General features: G+C 45.9%; 1 long non-coding RNA gene across 2 annotated transcripts in view; it reads right to left on the bottom strand.

Moving 5' to 3' along the window:
* The window catches only part of LOC132078097 (uncharacterized), a 32,314-nt gene extending 20,423 nt beyond the window's left edge, over positions 1–11,891 (bottom strand). For both annotated transcript variants that reach the window (XR_009419228.1, XR_009419229.1), the window contains exons 1-4: positions 11,313–11,891; positions 10,689–10,891; positions 7,625–7,766; positions 3,142–3,194 (exon numbers count right to left, since the gene is read on the bottom strand). This is a non-coding gene — a long non-coding RNA (uncharacterized LOC132078097). The remainder of the gene's footprint in view (positions 1–3,141; positions 3,195–7,624; positions 7,767–10,688; positions 10,892–11,312) is intronic.
* Between the last annotated feature and the right edge of the window lie 5,247 nt (positions 11,892–17,138).

Genomic DNA, 17,138 nt, shown 5'->3' with positions numbered 1-17,138 from the left:
CAAGCTTTCCCACCATAGTAGAAGAAGATGAAATTCTTTAATTGTTTGTGTTTGACTGAAACTCATATAAAAAGAGGATTTGGGATTCTGGGGAAGCTTTAGAGTGGAGTCTGACCTTAAGCCATGTTTCTGAGCAGCATCGCACGCTCTCACACTGTGCTCCCTGCACCCACTCTGGGAACGCAGCCCTCACTCTCATCTCTCTCACTCAGGCACTTGGAGGGATTCAGATATTTTATCCTATAGTTAGTATAAGATCTTTTGGGGCTTGTAATCCAGGCAACTTAAAAGAAGCTGTGCCGCTCATGGACGGACAAACATACAAACACTCTGCATCCCATTACAGCTCAATTATCCAGTTATGCAGAAGTCATAAAGTAGTTTGGATTCCAGGTTGGGGTCTCTCCTTAACCCAAATTTGAGCATATCTGAAACGTTTAACAAATTCTGCTCTCATTCTGCTTCACACAGCCTTTATCACAGTGCTCAGACTTTTCCAAGGAGTAGTAAAATGAATAGACAAATCAAGTTTAGCATGTGACTTTGACTTTGAATGGCAGAAATCTCATAGGACAATCAGTTTTCATAATTCTGTCTTCATTTGGAATTGAACTTCTGTGAGCCTGCTAAATTGGCTGCTATTTAGACTCAAAGAAAGTCCTACCTGCTAAATCCACCCAAATTTGGAACTAGCAGTGGTAACACGAATCTAAGAACACAGAACAGCCACCAGCCCAGATGCATACTGGAAACAATAGTAGAAGGATCTGAATCTTCTTAAACCACAGACAAGTTCATTAATGCTGTAGTCAGCCTTTGTGTCATCTCTCAATCTTGATAAAAACCAAATGGGTTTTGGTGGTGTTGGTTTTCAGTTGGTTGAGTTTTTTATTTGCTTTAATTGGTAGATACAGGGACCACTAGGAGCTGTTTTAACTTTTTTATCTTGAAAGTCCTTATGGGGTGAGAAGTCTGCCTTCCATCCTTCACCAGCTCACATTCACAAGTCACTTGTAGAGATGATGAGAAACCTTTCCCTTACAGATTGCATGTATTTTGTAGTATTAGAGATATTGTAGCTTTGGATATCATCAAAGCTGTGGCACAAGCACAGGCTTGAAGGTGAAACACAGAACTTTTCTTTGGCTCCAAAGATGCCAGCATACTTGCCCTAAAATACCATCTGGCACAGTGGACATCTCACTGACAAAAAGAGCAAGAAACCAACTGACAGTAGAGGAAAACCCAGTCATGACAGCACTGACTCTTACTGCCTTTCCTAAAATTGTCCCACTTTAACCAACTATACCTCTATGAGGAATAACTAAAGAAACTGGGGTATTTCTGGGAAGTAAATGAGAGAGTAAATGATCACAGACAGCTATAAAATGCTGTGTGCAACCAGCAAAGGTGAATCAGGAACAACCGTTGAGCGGTTTTTATGGCAAAGGTTGGGAGCAACTGGAGAAGCTGGGAGGAGGCAGAGTCAGAGCAAACAGAAGGCAGTGTCTGGGCACTGTGTGCTACAGCCTGGCCCCACCAAGTCTCTGTTTTGAAAAATAATCCTGACAAGGGTTACCAGCCCCGACGGAGCTGGGCTGAACAAGCACCAAATCTCTGCACGCTCAGCTGAAGGGCAGGTCTGGTCAATGACAGGGAGCCTTTGTGAGGGGTTGTCTCAACTGCAGGGAAGACAGATGCTTTCAGTCAACCCTAAAAAAATAACTGTAGCTTTTTTCCCCCCTGGAAGTGAGATACAAGTGGATTAAGAGCCTTCCACCTTCTCATAATCCTGGATGGCAGGAATGTTTAGCAGTCAAAGCATGGCACAGGCTGTTCAAATTCTCATGCTGCAATCCTGGTTTTACTACCAGTTTGTTGCATGGCATTACAAAACATATCCAAGGTCTTGGCATATATATGATGAGTGTCAATCAAGCAATAGCCAGGGTTCTGTAGTCTAAACTTTGGCTCAGCTTGAGAATGTTGGTCTTTGCATGCTGGTATCCCACTCAGGAGGGTGGGACTTCCCCTAACACTGCAAAAGTTTAAGGGTGCCCAAATGTTAGTTGTACACATTTGAATCAAACTGAATAAATTAACTCAAGTTTTTCAGGGTAAGTTGGCAGAAGGCAGAACAATCTGCAAATGGAGAAACGCAAGCAAAGGAGGAAAAAAGTTCAGTTTTGCATCCTGAAAGGAAATACAAATCTTAGGGTTTGGGGTTTTTTTCTACTTGAGTTTCAGTGCTGGTCTTCTCTGATTCTACACCTTGTGGCATAGGAATGAAACCAGTCTAATTTCAGGAACTGGCCAAGGAATGCTCAGGCTTTCTGAAGTCCCAGCCTACTCGGTTAGCTCTGTTTCTGAGACAGAGAAACAGCAATCTTTATACTTTTAACATCAATAACACCAGTTATTCTCCCAAAGAATTATTATCAACAATTCCTTTGCTATATTTACAAAGAAGCGGGGCTATTCTTAGAGGAAACACTAAAAAAGCCATTTTATTTAGCTTTCTTGGCAGTTATACAAAAATGTAAGGAATGCAGTCAGTTAAAAACATCAAATCCCCAGCACGAGCCTATAAGAGCTTTCTAATGCATATTTACAGTATAGAAAGCAACCACTTTCCTGTTTTGTAGAACAAACAGGGAACCTTCTCTTTTCCTCCTGGCTGTTCCTGAAGACCAAACATTAAGTTAGACACAGAATGTCGCTTTTAATGGTGTGGGTTGTAAACTTTTAATGCCTAGAAAATGAGATTTTATATTACAGCCTTCCTTTCCTAAAAAGGAATCGGAGGCAAATTTTACTGCTGGTTTTAGGAAAGTTCTGAATTGGCAGCCCAGGGTATCCAAATACTCCTTTAGCCACAGCTTGGTTTGCCATAGGGAACAGCAGTGCTAACTTGTTCCATGCTGGTGCTGGCCCAGGCAAGGGCATGCACCCAGAGAGGCAGGGACTGGGGAAAACTCTGTATTCCCACAGGGACCCAGCTCTGTATTCTCACAGGGACACAGCAAGGGACCACCCCACTTCTCTATACATGCAACAGCTTCTCAGTACTTTGCTCCAGGCTCTGATTACCATTAGGAAGAATCTTTATCTCTATTAGGAAGTAATAGAGGCATTACTTACTGCTGAAGAAGGAGACTGTGTGGTGCATCCAGATCACAGCTTTCCTGAGGATGCTGAAAACAAAGAAACAAAAGACAGGCCTTATTGCCTCAGATGGGGTGGGGGATAATGAGTTCATCTCTTAGCTGGTGAAAATGGACAAATACCACCAATGATACTTGCATTGCATAAAGCCCAAAAGATTCCCAATAATTGTGCCAATATCTCCCTTAAAAAATAGTCTTTCTCACTTTCTTCTCATGGAAATCCACTTGCTGGAATTTTGTAAATGAAATGGTATAGACAACATACTGCAAGGGATAATCCTCTACAGGTAGGATTTTTTTTTCCAGGTATAACTAACTCCCCCCACTCCATTTATCTCTTAAGTTTGCCAGTGTTGGAGACCTCCTGACTCAGCTTGAAACTAAAGATGTGAAAAGGCTCCAGATCCCATTCCCCATACCTGAAATTAGCTCAGCTCTCCCAGGTTAGAGGGAGGCTGGACTCATACTGCCCTATCCCAGCCTCTGAACTGTATCACCATTTGTTGCTGTTCTGCTGCTAGAAAGCCTATTCTTTAAGATATGTTTTCAGTGGGTCCCACATGAACCTTCCTTAGTGAGGTGATAAAACTGCTTTGAAGTTCTCCATAAGCTTTTGTTTCCATAACCAATAAAAATTGAATTTATTCGGATTATTATTTTTTCTTGTCTGATCCTTATGTAAGATAATGGCTGAAAAGGTCAAAATCCTTCCTTGCCCTATATTGAATCAGTGCTCCAAAACTGGAAATGTGTTCAGTTTCCTTTGCCCAAATGGCACTGGACACAGTCCTGAGGGTTCTATCATCATCCTCCCAAGCAAGGGTGCAGTCTCCCTCTGTGCCACAGCCCTAACACTGCAGTGGGAAACAAATATATCATGCAAACATTTTGCAGAGTAACATATCAGGATCTGACAAATTAGCCCATCACAACACCCTGCTGCTCCATTGGCATGAGCTAAAGCCAGCAGGAGAGCAGCTTGGCTCTCGCTACCCTGCCATGGAGCAAGCCAATGCCAGGTCGGAACAAATCCTAATATGGCCCCAAATCCCACTGCAGTGAAGGGATAGGACCTAGGGGAGTAATTGCTCTTTGAGGCAGATGATGCAACCCCAGCCAGGATTTCTATGGGCTTTTGTGATTTGTACCATAACCACATGCTTCTTTTTCTGCTTCAGAGTGATCAGAACTGAGCAAGGCCTCACCCAGAGAAAACCAGGCAAGAAAACAACCACAGTTAAAGACATCAAGAGGAAAAGAGAGGCTCTTCAGCGTTTGGCTTCCATTTGCTGTCATGTAACAGTCTCATATTGTAAGAAGTGTCAATAAGATACCAACAGGGTCAGATAGACTTTCACAGAGCCAGTTAACTGGACCATGGCTGCTTCATATACAATGCCTATGCAGTGTCATTTCTAATGGGGGAATTTATACAGTGTAATTATGTCAGAATTTCCTCCAGGCTACACACTGCTGCATTATAAACCTGGCCATTGCCTGTGATTAGTCAGAGCTTTAAATAACACTGAAAGTAATTATATCAAGCCAGAGGAAGAGAAGTGGTGCATTCCAGTGCTTACCACATAGCAGCCCCTGAAGGGGACTAGCTAAGGAGGATGCTCCTTTATTGCTGGAAGTTTTGATACCTTAGGTCACATCCTCATCACCTGGATCACCTCACAAACCATTTAAAGACCTTATTTTGGCCCTTGTAATTATGGAGCAGAGGACTTCATGCAAGTGACAAGATTCCCAGATGATTGGCTGTAGATGGATGGGATTGAAATGCAAAGAGAAGGAGGCTGCCTCACACAGAAGCGCATGGCCAAAGGGCCTTCACATCAGAGAGATCTCCTGGAATGTTTGCAGGCATACTGCATGTCAGGCATGCTGTCATCAGTGACCTGAGGATTATGGGCAGCTCTGGTTGCAGCAAAAGGTCACGTTTCTGTCCTGATGGTGGTACTGGAGAAAGCAATGCTCCTCCAGGCCTGCATGAGCATGGCATCACATTGCCAATGCTCTGCAAAAGTGAATTCTCCATCCAGGAGGGACAGAAAAAGGATCAAAAAGAAAATGATCACTGGATGGAAGAGGAGCAGATTGCAGGGTTATGTGATACTTCTATTTTGCATTTTCTGTTAAAAGAGCCCTAATCATCTGACATCTGTGGATCCCCATTTCCAAGAGAGAGAAAACAGATTCTTTGCTTTCCAAGTCATGCCAAGGCTAAGCTTCATTTCTGTGATGGGGACAGAGCTGGCTGACACTTTCCTTGCTCTGGCTGTGGCCCCACAGGGCTGTTACAAGCTCTTCTGGTTTGTAGCAGCTCTCCTGAGGGCTGTTACAATGGCTGAGAATTGCCACCACACAGCACTTTTAGTCTCCCTCAGTCCTGCCTTCATTTCTTGCTCTGTGTCACAGGGGGTGCTACCCCTTTACTTTAATTTCTCTTTCCTGTAAATGCTCACTTGGACATGAAGCAGTGCATGGAGAGCTCCAGAGATCATGGGATGAGGCATCTGAGATGTTGCAGCCAAATTGGTCTGAGTCACAATCAGAAATGTTGCTATTGCTGGTGCCTTACAGTGTCTGCTCAAGAAGAGGCTGAGACACTCAAGACTCTACAGATACACTTTTAGAAACTGATAGGATAATTCATGAGAAATCCCCACTACTTCTGCTTCTTCCTGACCTGAAGAGCTACAGCACCAACAATTACTTGTGGTATCCTGGTATTTCTACTTTTGTCTGGGATGGGAATTAAGCCAGGTGCTGGATTGACAACAGAAATAAGAGAGTGGTGGAACATTAGCCAAATCTTTTTTTTCTGAGATTTTAAAAGTTGCCTTTAACTTTATGAGCCAGCATTCAGAATAGTTTTCATTTGCTCTGGACTGATTCACTCTTCCTCTTCCTTTGACCTGATGGAATGGTGACTGAAGCTCTAGGCTGTGCATCCTGTTCCAGCTGCAGCCAAACTCCATGCAGAGGTGTCTGGCCACAGCTGCTTTTCATGGCTCTTATCCAGAGGTTGCCATCTCTTCTGATCTGCCAGCACAACTATTTGTGCTATCAACTATTTGTGTCATTACTTCCCCAGCTCTTATCAAAAGTCCTGCTTACAGAAGACTGAAATTAAATGGGCTTTAAATACAGATACCACAGATACAGATTGCTGGGATGGGACTAGGGGAAGGACTTCTGTTAAACAGCATGCTCTGGTCAAAGCATTGAGCAAGAACCAGAGCAAGCATCCACACAAGATATATAATGTACCAGCATTAAAGAAACAGGGTTGGAGGCAGCAGCTCTGCAGCATCCCCAGCCAATCTCTCTGCTGAGCACACTCTCCTACTTGGTCTCCCTCTTTTCTCCTCCTTTTCACTTGACCCTGTAAAAAACTGCCTCAATACACTGAACTGGACATAAAATCTAACAAAACCAAAAATTGCTTTCATTTTACTACTCAGGATCCTGAACGGGCTCAGAGCAGCATCCAGTGAGCCTCAGAGCTGGTGAGAGGGGGAGGCTGCTCTGCAGCCACAGCCCAGGTACATTGCTGTAACTAGGTGTGTCTCTCTAGGTCTTAGTCACAAAATCTGCATTTCCAAGCTGCTGTGACAAAAAAAAAAAAAAAACTGCTCTGGGCAACCGTGTGGGGGAACTGAACAGATGCAAATTTGTGTTTTAAATGAGAGAAAGGGGGTGGGGTGAAGAATCAAGGGCAGTGAGATGAAGGATGGATTTTTTTAAAAATGCACCCACTGTTTATAAGACAGGGTTACTTGAAGTGTAATAATTTTGCATCCACTTCTGGATGGTAATTCCTAGTCATTTTAGCTCATGTCATCAGCTGATCTAAAAGAGCCAAGCTTGTGAAATTGCTGCTGTATTTATCTAAGTGAAGTCACATAATGTGCATGCTGGAAAAAGGAAGTAAAACCCAATACCTCCATCAATTTTTCCATCTGAGGTGCTTTATCTCAGTGTGAATAGTTCAAAAGAATAAAATCCCCAAATCTGAGGTGATAAGTAAAGGAATAGGTGGTTGGCTTGCTGTGATTTACTTCCAGTACCTTCTTGGTACGGAATACCTGGATGTTCACCTTGAACTGGTTTTCTTTTTCACCTGGAAGGGGGCTTTGACAACAGGGATGCTTTCAGCCAAAAGCTCCTTGTTGCTTGTTCATAAATTTGTGGAAATACTACTGAGCACTGCACTGGGAGCACTAAAAGCCTGTTCTGGCTGGAGTCCTCTGTGTCTGTGCTGTTCTCACTCTCATCAGAGTGCTGAACTAGCAGCCCTGGTCCATAACAGTTGAGCATTTGACTGGTTTCTTACCACAGCAGAGCATTGAGAGGTGGTGTTGGCTTAATATTGTCAGTGCCCAGTGTAGGCAGCCTGTCCTGTCCAGCAGAGTAAACCAAGCAAGGTTTCATTCTGAGCTGCTTACCTCCTCCACGGTATAGAATTTCTGAGCATGGCAGGTGTGGGACGCTCCAGTCCCAAACTGTGCTGGTGACATGTGGCTCTGTGCTGGCACAGTCCCTGTTCTGAGGCACCCCAGGAAAGATTTCAGGGATCTCCCAGGTTCCCTGCTTGAAGGAGAAAGAGAAGTTAACTTTTCTTACTTCCTTAGACTTCTATTAATAGTCACAGAAGTCACAGTGCTACAGCAGCCTGGGGCAAAGCAAAACCCCACTGCACAGGGCCTGGTAACTGCAAGGGCAGGTAGAACAAAAGAGAAGCCAAAGATGTGTGTGGGCACAGCTGCTCCAATGCACGGCCCTGTATTCCTCTTCCAAACTCCTCAGGAAGGTGTTGGTTACCATGGCTCTTGGATGAGAGAAGAAGGCTTTGCTCTAGGCAGTGACCCAAAGCCTGTGAAGTCTGTCCCCAGCCCTGGAGTGCCACTGGGCTGTCACCCAGCCCTGAGACCCTCCTGTTCCTCCAGCAGTAATAGAAGCCTGGCACAGCTTTGCTGAGGAGCAAGCAAGGCCAAGCAGCCTCTGATTCTGCCTGGTGCCAAATTATTTTGGTCCCTTTGACACGGAGTTGGAACAGATCCTCGTAAACGAGGGGGTGCATGGGCTCTCAGAGGCATCAGTCAGTTCCTGCCAGGTGGGGAGCCAGGGACTTCAAGCCTTGCAAGTAATAAGACTCCCATCATGGATTGCACCAGAGTTCTAAAGCTGCAGAGAAGATGGATTCAGCCAGATATGGAAAGGACACAACTCCCTTTTGTTTGCCCTTCTTTAGCCATCTCTGTCACCTCTGAAACACCAAATTTCTTGTGTCGCAGAGATGCTTGTAATATTTGGAGGAGAATCACTTTTGGGGAGGGAATCTCAGGTGTGCTGAGCTGCAGCCTCACAGTCCCTGCACCATAGCCATCAAACTTGGGGAGACTGCAGGAACTGGGAGGTGGCATTGATTATCCTTGTGGAGCCTGGGTGCCTGTGATGAGACAGATCAAGAAAAATGAAATGGAGAAAAAGAATTGCTTCATTCTCCTATACTAACATGGCCTAAAAAGTTAATTGGCATGGCTTTGCCCCATCTCTTGAGCTTTTCTGAAACAAAACCTTTGGTTTTGAGTGCTAAAAAGTGAAATTGATGAAGTGATGAATGAAATGTGATGAGGTGGAGCAGTTGAGGATGCACCAGGATGAGAGCAAGAAAAAAGGCATACCAGAGAAGAAGGAAGGAAGATTGGTGGAAGGAGAAGGCTGTGGTGTGGCAAAGAAACCCCTTCAGCAGCAGCATCCCAGCAGCAGCAGCCAGCCAGCGTGGCTTGCTCCCAGCCTCCAGCCTGGTCCAACTGCAGCAACATCTGTTACACTTGAGCTCGGCTCAGTTAGTGGCATGTTTGTTTAATTGTGGGCCTGGTTTGTTATTTTGCTTCCCATTAGGAAGCTGAAGAAAGAAGGAGGAGGGTGTTTTCGTTCTGGGGAGCATTTTGCCAGGACAATGAGGTTTTTTTCCATGGCACTGGGTAGTCAGAACTAAGCTGTACTGCTCCTCGCGACAAGGCAGACGCCTCCAAAGCCCATTGTTCAACCTGATGCATTAAGGGCTCACACTTGTAATTTTGGCACTGATCCCCCTTGCCCATTGTGTGAGCAGAATGGAGTGAAAAAGGAGAGTCTGTCCTCTTTATCTGGCAGCAAGAAAAGGAAGCAGCAGTGGTGGCAGTGACTCCTCTGCTCGCCAAGGTTTCAGCTCTTCTGTGGCAGTGCTGGGGAAGGGGGGGTTGATGGCTTTGAAATCTTCCCTGGTCACTCCCAGGAAAGTCACCCAGCTTTCAGTCTGCTATAATTCCTTGGCCTCCCTCCAATTTTCCCAAATTCATCACTGTCTGTTTTGGAAAAATGACTTCTTCCTGCCTGAGCATTTGAGCTTTTTTGTTTTAATAAAACAGAGAATTGTTGAAAGGGGAATTTTCTAGTGCTGAACAGCAGCCCTGACACCAGTACCCTGTGCTGCTCCATGCACTGCTGTCAGAGAACAGCAGGAACAAACTCCCATGCCACTGTCCCCACTGTGCTCATTTCTGACCAAGGTGGTGCAGAGGGTGTCCATGACATGAACATCTCCTTCCTTTGCCAGGGATGGTATCCAAGCCCTCTGAGAGATGCTGGCTTGTCAGAGGAGCTGGCATGTGCTGGCATATTCTGGTGTGTTTGTCTTGCTCAGAGGCAGGACAGCTGACCAGGTTTCTGACTCAGCACCAGCACAGACCTCTCTGACTGCAGAAAGCATGTCCTAGCAGCCACTGGGACAAAAGAACATCAAGAAATGTGATGGGACAATATAACTTTGTACATTACAGTTCTTCTGCTCCTTCATTATTGATCTAAACTAGAGACAGCAACTCAAACCACTGGACCCACTGCTGCAGCAACATGCTGAACTCACAAGTGACACTGCAGACTTCTGCTTAAAAAGCAAAGCAAGAAACCACTTTCCTTAAAATTATGGCTGGGTTAAAAAAATTAACAGAGCATCAGAAACTTAAATATAAACTTAAATTATTAAACAAGCAATACAAATAGAGTCCTGACTTGGCAAATATTTGCATATACAAAAACCCTGGGCACTTGGAGCTCAAGGGCAAGGATCCAGTATCTAAACATACTTATGAGGATCAGCATCCTTCGGGACACTGAAAAGGCTTTGGGGTGTTACAGCAAGGATCCACTGCTGAACCCCAGCAAGAGCCCACATCTAACCAGAACCTCATTAGCAGAAATAAAATGTCTTGGATTTTAAGCAACCTGAACAGAAACATCAGAAAAGCAGTGGGAAAAAAATTACAGTAAAGTCAGGAGAGAGATGTAGATTTTGAAGACAACTACAAAATGCTTCCCAGTTTCATTGTTGCAGACTCCAGAGTGTCCAGCCCTGCTTTGGCAGCACTGTGCTCTCTGTTCCCAGTCTGTCCTCCAGGGAAGGACCCAGCCATGCCTGGGTGCATTGTGTGGATCCCAAACCTCACCCTGTTGGCTCCATGGTACCTTTACAACAGGAATTCCATTGACTGCATTTGCAGGACTGCAGTTGATCCCTGGGCCGAAACCAGCACTTCAGTCACACCTGGAGTCTCTCTGTGCCAGCTGCAGTTGGAGCTTGGTATTTTGGGTGAGCTGCCCCAGCTGGTAGAGATTTGGGCAAAGCAGTCTTGCCCCTTTCATGTCTTTCTGGCTGACCATGCTCTGACCTGGGGAGGAAAGGGGAACATTTGATGGGCTTCTTCCCCCAGTGCCTGAAAGCCAGTTATGTGTTGGTAACCTATGGTAGGAACTTCAAATAACTAGGAGTCTAGCTGCCAACTGTTAAGACTCACATTACTGAGCTAATTCCATCCATGTAATTAGATGTCTTAACTCCAATAGATGCCTTGACCATTAGAAACTACAGCTTCCAGCCCCACAGATCAACAATTATCCCGGAGCAATGGAGGACTTCTGGGGTTTTCCTGTTTCTAAAAGTCAACCTCTGCTGGTTTCAGCTACATTTAACAGCCATTCTGATAGGGCAGGACTCCCTCTTTCTTCCAAACATGTGCATCTTACATTTTACACCATCCTGCCATGCCTGGCTCAGTGCATAACCTCGAGGGACAGGAGGCATCATCATACCTGCTACCTTTGCAGAGCAGCACATCTTCCTCAGTTGCATTTGAGCTCCTCAAGTGTCAGCCAGGTGGAAACAGCAGTGTCTTTTCCTTGCTGGAGTCACATGCAAACAGACTGACCCAATACAAAACTCTTCTCCACAGGGCAGAAATCCACCCTTAGCTCCAGCCCTGCCAGCCACAGCTCACTTCACTTTCTGTACAATGTCAGATGTAGTTTGCTAACCTGTCCCAAGGCACTGAGTCTGTGGGTGCTGCCTGTGTGACTGCTGTAAGCCATGGGAAGTAAATTGTTTTGGGATCTGGCACTAAAACAGCTTTATGGGACACACTGCAGTTCCCATGTTCTTGGCCACCAGCTTCAAACTCTGAGAGGACCATTGGCACAGGAAGCTGTGGTCAGAGGCTCACCAGCCCTGTAGCTTAACCTGATTGTAAGGTCTGCATGGAGCAAATATTAACAAGAGATCTGCACGCTGCAGGGCTGGCTGCAGAGGCTGGACTGCAGAGCGAGTGTCCATTAGTGAGGAGGCAGTGCAGATGTTATCTGCCTGCAGCATCATCCCTCACTGTCCTAACTTCACTTTGGACAGTTAAGATCTTGATGACATTAGGAGCAGGGCTAAGGGCAAACTGTGGCCACAGCCAGATTAGTGGCACACACAGGGCCTGGCTGCTGCTGTTGCTGCTCCTTTCCTGGGCTGTCCCATTCCTGCTCTGCAGAGCAGTGCCCCATGGCTGTACCACAGCAATCCCTTGCAAGCCATCACACTGAAATAAATTTTTAAATAATTTAAAATTAATAATTAAAGGAAAACACATTACAGGCCCAGTTACACACCCAGCCACAGAAAGCAACAGGCACAGGGACATTCCCTGCTTTGCTGGGTGAAAGGTGTGATGGCAGGATAACCTCTCCCATGGGTTCAACCCCGCACCTCCCAGCAAAGCTTTTACCACCCTCAGCCCAGGGGCGGGTGATGTTTGCTTAAGCCCAGGCTGTTTCACGTTTTCACAGTGATATGATAATTGCGTTTAGATAGCCCTGTCTCTCTCTGCTGGCTTTCACAGGGCTCTCCTGGCCTCCAGCAGGGCTCATTTAAAAGCGGTTTCTCAGTGATATGCCACAGTGTTTTCAAAAAGAAACAACCAGCAGTGGCTCTCTAGAAAAATAACAAAGAGACCCAATTACAAGCAAATGTGTTGAAGGGTCCCAGGGCCGTCTGTGGGCAAATTAGGGCCAATTAAAGGTCAAAATGATTTAAGGTATAAGGACAAGAGAGAGAAGGGAAACAATTGGTCAGATTCCTGCGCAGAATAAGTGTCTGCTGCCAGGTTTGAATATATTTTAGCACCCAAACAGTGCATAAACTTCAGAGTTGAGGTTGTGCCTGATTTTTAAAGTGGGTAATTTTTACTTTCGCTTCCATCCATGCACGAGAAAGTGCTTGGTGTGCTCACAGTGAGCAGTCTGCCTCATGAGCCCTGCTAGGGCCTGGCACACTGCTGCCTGCATGGCCCCGTGCAATCCCAAACCCTTGGGCAGTGGTGTGCAGATGAGTTCCACTGTCATCCAAAAGCTGTGAGGAGGTTTGCTCTGGCTGTCCCTGACATCCAGAGGGGACTCAGAGCAGCACTCCAGGTCCTCACTGCCAGGTTACAGCTGGAGCTTGGACCAGCTGTTCCATCAAGTTTGTTGAACTCAGCTCAAAGCTGAATATTTTCTTGGGGGAGTCAGATGGCTCCCCAAGGGAGATGGTGACAGCCATGCTGGGTGACAGCCCTGTCCCACCCCTCCACTTCCCCTCCCACCACACCACTGCAGTTCTGACCTCTGCCTGTGCTCCTGTTGGCTCCATGACCTCCTGGCATGTCCATGGACAAGCTGGCCATGGCTGGTTGGGGCAGATGGACTGCTGAGCCTTTACATTCACCTTCCTGCAAAGGCAGCTTGAAATGCAGGAATGAATGTAACCCTGCTCAAAATTTTTAAATTGCATGCTCAACCATGAAATTTAAAAAATTTTCAGCAAATCATCTCTTTGGGATGATCTTTTGGAAATGTTTAAAAAGTCATACTCAAGTGAGGTGCACAACTCTTCTGAATGAAACTGTCTTCCTCCTGCTACCCCAGCATCAAAGCAAAGGCAAAAGCAGCTTTCCCCTCCCTCACTAGGATGTCTGTTTCCATGCCCTCATAGATGAGATCATCAGCCGCTTGAAAAAGCTGAAGTCTTATCCAGAAATGGTCCAGCACATGAATCTGTAAATGGGCTGGGGATCTGACACCAAGTTTCCATACAGAATCTGTTCTTCTGTCTGCAGTCACCACAAATACCCCAGATATGCTGCAACAAATACAACATGATAAATACTTTCACCAGATCTATTTAAAACCAGAGAACATGCTCAGCCTGTTTTCTGTTGAATTTCAGAGGAACCCTATGCAGGACTTGGTTTTCTCATTGCCATTTTTATCCAAAGACAAAGAAGCCTGGGTAAGGTTTGAACTGATTACTTCCCCACATTTCCATTTATGCAAAGACCTAAAGCTCTAATTTTTAAATTATTTTGTAAAAAATTATTTCTCCCATTCCCTGCCCAAGAACAGACAGGCCATTTGAAAAAAGTACCCTGGATTTAGAATTCACACATTCCTCGGTGAATAAGTGTTGAAATCTAAAGAAAGACTCAGAAAAGTAGTCCTGATGTAGCATTTTGAATAGCCCATGATACTGGTTGGCTTTTTATAAGAAAGCAAATAAAACCATTTAGGAAGAAATCACACCACAAATGGTTTTACCCAATTATTCATTATTCTGTACATCTTCATCATCTGCTACCTGGACCTTTTGGAAACAGCTTATTATTGGTGCCATATTTCTATGCAGACTTGCTTAAACAACCACAAACAAACCTAAAACAACAAGAAAAACATAGTTTAAACCCATTTGACAAATAGCTCTAAAACTTCCAACCCTGTCCCGTTTCCTCCTTCCCCCTTCCTACATTCTCCAGCTGGAAAGAAGACCATAAAGCAGTTTTGTGCAGTCACATGTAAATCCCCTGTCTCTGTTAAGGCAAGAGATTAGCCTGTTAACAAAGTCACCTTGTCACCTACTCTGCTTAATCCTTGCATTTCAAAGTGTAATTTTATTGAGTGCCTTGGAGCTGAAGTCTGGTATGTGCTATTTATTTATTTTGTTCCCTACTTTTTTTTTTTAATTTTATTTTTAATTCACCTGGAGCCTAAAACATTTTTTTTCTGCCCTGCTGAAACTTGTGACTTTTGGAAAGGCAACACCTGTGCCATCTGCATTAATTTAAATACATTTATTTAACCCTTCGGGGACTGAGGTAGTGCAAGGCCCCCTCCTCCTCCTCTTCCACACCTTTCTGAGACGACAGTCAGACAGTCTCCACACGGTGCCGTACGGCTTCTGGTGCAGCAGCATATCCCGGCCATAAATCTGTCAATACAAAGAGAACAACACACACACACAAAATGTGGCTAAAACCAAGAAATGTAGCATAATTACAGGTTCATTATTGCAAACAAAAGCATCCCCCGATCCCACCCCTTTGGCAGGGACGGGAGCAATTCAAACAGGCTCATTATGTAGTTACCTAGCCAGGGTCAGAGCCTCCTGAATGGCTCCTGTGGCTCTGCTTATTATCCGGCTCCGGACGCTGGGAATGCGCCCGTTCAGGCTGTGGAGGTGCAGGAGCAGCGAGGCTCCCAGGTCTGCTCTCCCCCGCCCTGCCCACCTATTGTTATCTCCATCCTCAGAAGAAGATCTGCCTTTGTGCTCGCTTTGAAGAGTGTTTGGCCCTGGCAAAATGTGGTTGACAGCCTTGGAGACTGAAATCTTGTGCTTATCTGCCCAGTGGGTGCAGCAGGAAAAGGGGAGATGGGGTGCAGCAACGGGCATGGGAAGGGGAACAGCATTTTCATCTCCATTGCCTGCTCCATTTCCCCTCCAAAAGCGCCGGCCACAAGGCTGGATGCTGGCTGGGTGAGGCACACAGCTCCTGCAGGCCCTCCAGCAAACACCTCTCTGCTTGGAAACACCTTGTACTGACCTGGGGTGGAAAAACCACAATTTTCCAAATCATCCTCAATTTCCCAGAAGTCTGAGGGCATTCATAACATGCTAAACCAGAACACTGCCTTGGGCTAGCAGGCAGAACTTTTTCCCAAAACATCTACTCCAGCCCAGTGCAAGCCTGTGCTCTGTCCCATCACTCCTTCCCCACACCCAGCCAGGGATGCAGCCGGTGCTTTCTGAACGTTTCCAGCCCGGGCTCCCCTTCTCGCCAGGCCGGGAAGTGGTGTGAAGTCCCCTTTGACACCACGTGCCCCTTCCAGAGCCACAGCTTCCCTCTGCGATGGCCCAAGAATTGAGGAACTCCAAACGGCACCGCCGAATATTCAGGGAACCTGCCAGCCCCCTTCCCCTCCGCCTGCAGCAGCGGTGAGCGCCGCTCGCACCCACGCCGAGCCTGCCTCCATCCATAACCTAAATGTCAAAACATTTCCTCTCTTGCAGCCCCGTTCATCTCGTGGAAGCCCCGAGCCCAGGTCCCAGTCACTTTTGCTGCTTTTGGGGTCTGCCTGGCTGAGCCATCAGTGCCACTGCCCCACTGTGTGCAGATAAGAATGCACTGCTTCTTCTGACTCATTTAGCTAAAACAATGGAACCACCAGAGGCCAAATTAATCCCTGGCGATTTCAGCAGAGTTACACCAGTCTAAATTTGGTCCCAAGCGTGCAATTAGCACAGAGGAAAGCACAGTGTCATGACAGTGAGTCTCGGCTCTCGCTCCAGGCTTCTTTCACCAGAGCAGCTGGGTGCTCCCTCTCAGCCACCTCACTGGTCATGTCTTGCCATTTCTGGGCACTGGGCAGGGCACCCTGCAAGGGGAAAAGGCGCCTCATCACCAGCAGTTTTTGCCTGGGAAGGGCAGATCCTGTTTCTCTCAGTATATAGAAAGAAAAAGCTCATCTTCCACACCTTGGGCTTGAAAGGAAATGAAACCCATTCTGTGTGAAAACATGCCTGCAGGTACCCTTCCAGCACTGGACATCCTGCTTGATGCCTTCAGCTGGCTGAGAATCTCTCCCAGTTCTAGTCTTCAGGCCCTTTTACTACCACACCACAGGTCATTAAATTCAACCCTGAACCAGCCTTTCATCATTGTTATCATCACCATCATCACCAGTTTTGCGCAACCAGATTCCCTCTAGTAATAGTTAAGCCACTGAACTGCTCTTTTTCAGCATATTTGCATTTCAAATGCTGAGAAAAATGCCTCAGAAATCATACAGGAATTTTCTTTGGTTGCTCATGGCTGACCAGGCACTAGGAAAAGTGGAGGCATTGCCTGTGTGCTCCTGCAGCTGCACAGAAATGCCACACCCAAAAATTAGAAGAGGCAGAAAAAAACTAATTAAAAAATATAAAAAAGGCAGCTAACCAGAACTTTTCAAACTCCCTAAACACTTCCTCAAAAAATGGTTTGTGTGTCATGCATGAGCAGAGCCTGGATCACAGAGCTACTTCCACGTGCTGTTCTGCAGCAAGGTGTGGGAAATGCCACACCAGCAATGCCATGGTGTAGGACTGGGACTTTGCTGAAACTGTACAAAAATTCTTGCTGGCCTATGAAAGTGCATGTGAGAGAGACAAAACAAATAAGCAATGAAAAAAACTTCTAATAATTTAAGAAAAAAAAAAAAAAGGAAAAGGGGAACAAAGATCAGAGTGTGTGTCTGGAGAAGGTCTCTGCTTGATGCCTCTCTCTCTGTGTCCCCCTGCCCCCTCTGGCT

Source organism: Ammospiza nelsoni, chromosome 11 (assembly GCF_027579445.1).
Source record: "Ammospiza nelsoni isolate bAmmNel1 chromosome 11, bAmmNel1.pri, whole genome shotgun sequence".
Taxonomy (NCBI): Eukaryota; Metazoa; Chordata; class Aves; order Passeriformes; family Passerellidae; genus Ammospiza; species Ammospiza nelsoni.
Note: the sequence above shows the minus strand (reverse complement) of the source record. Positions and strands in the feature narration are given on the sequence as shown.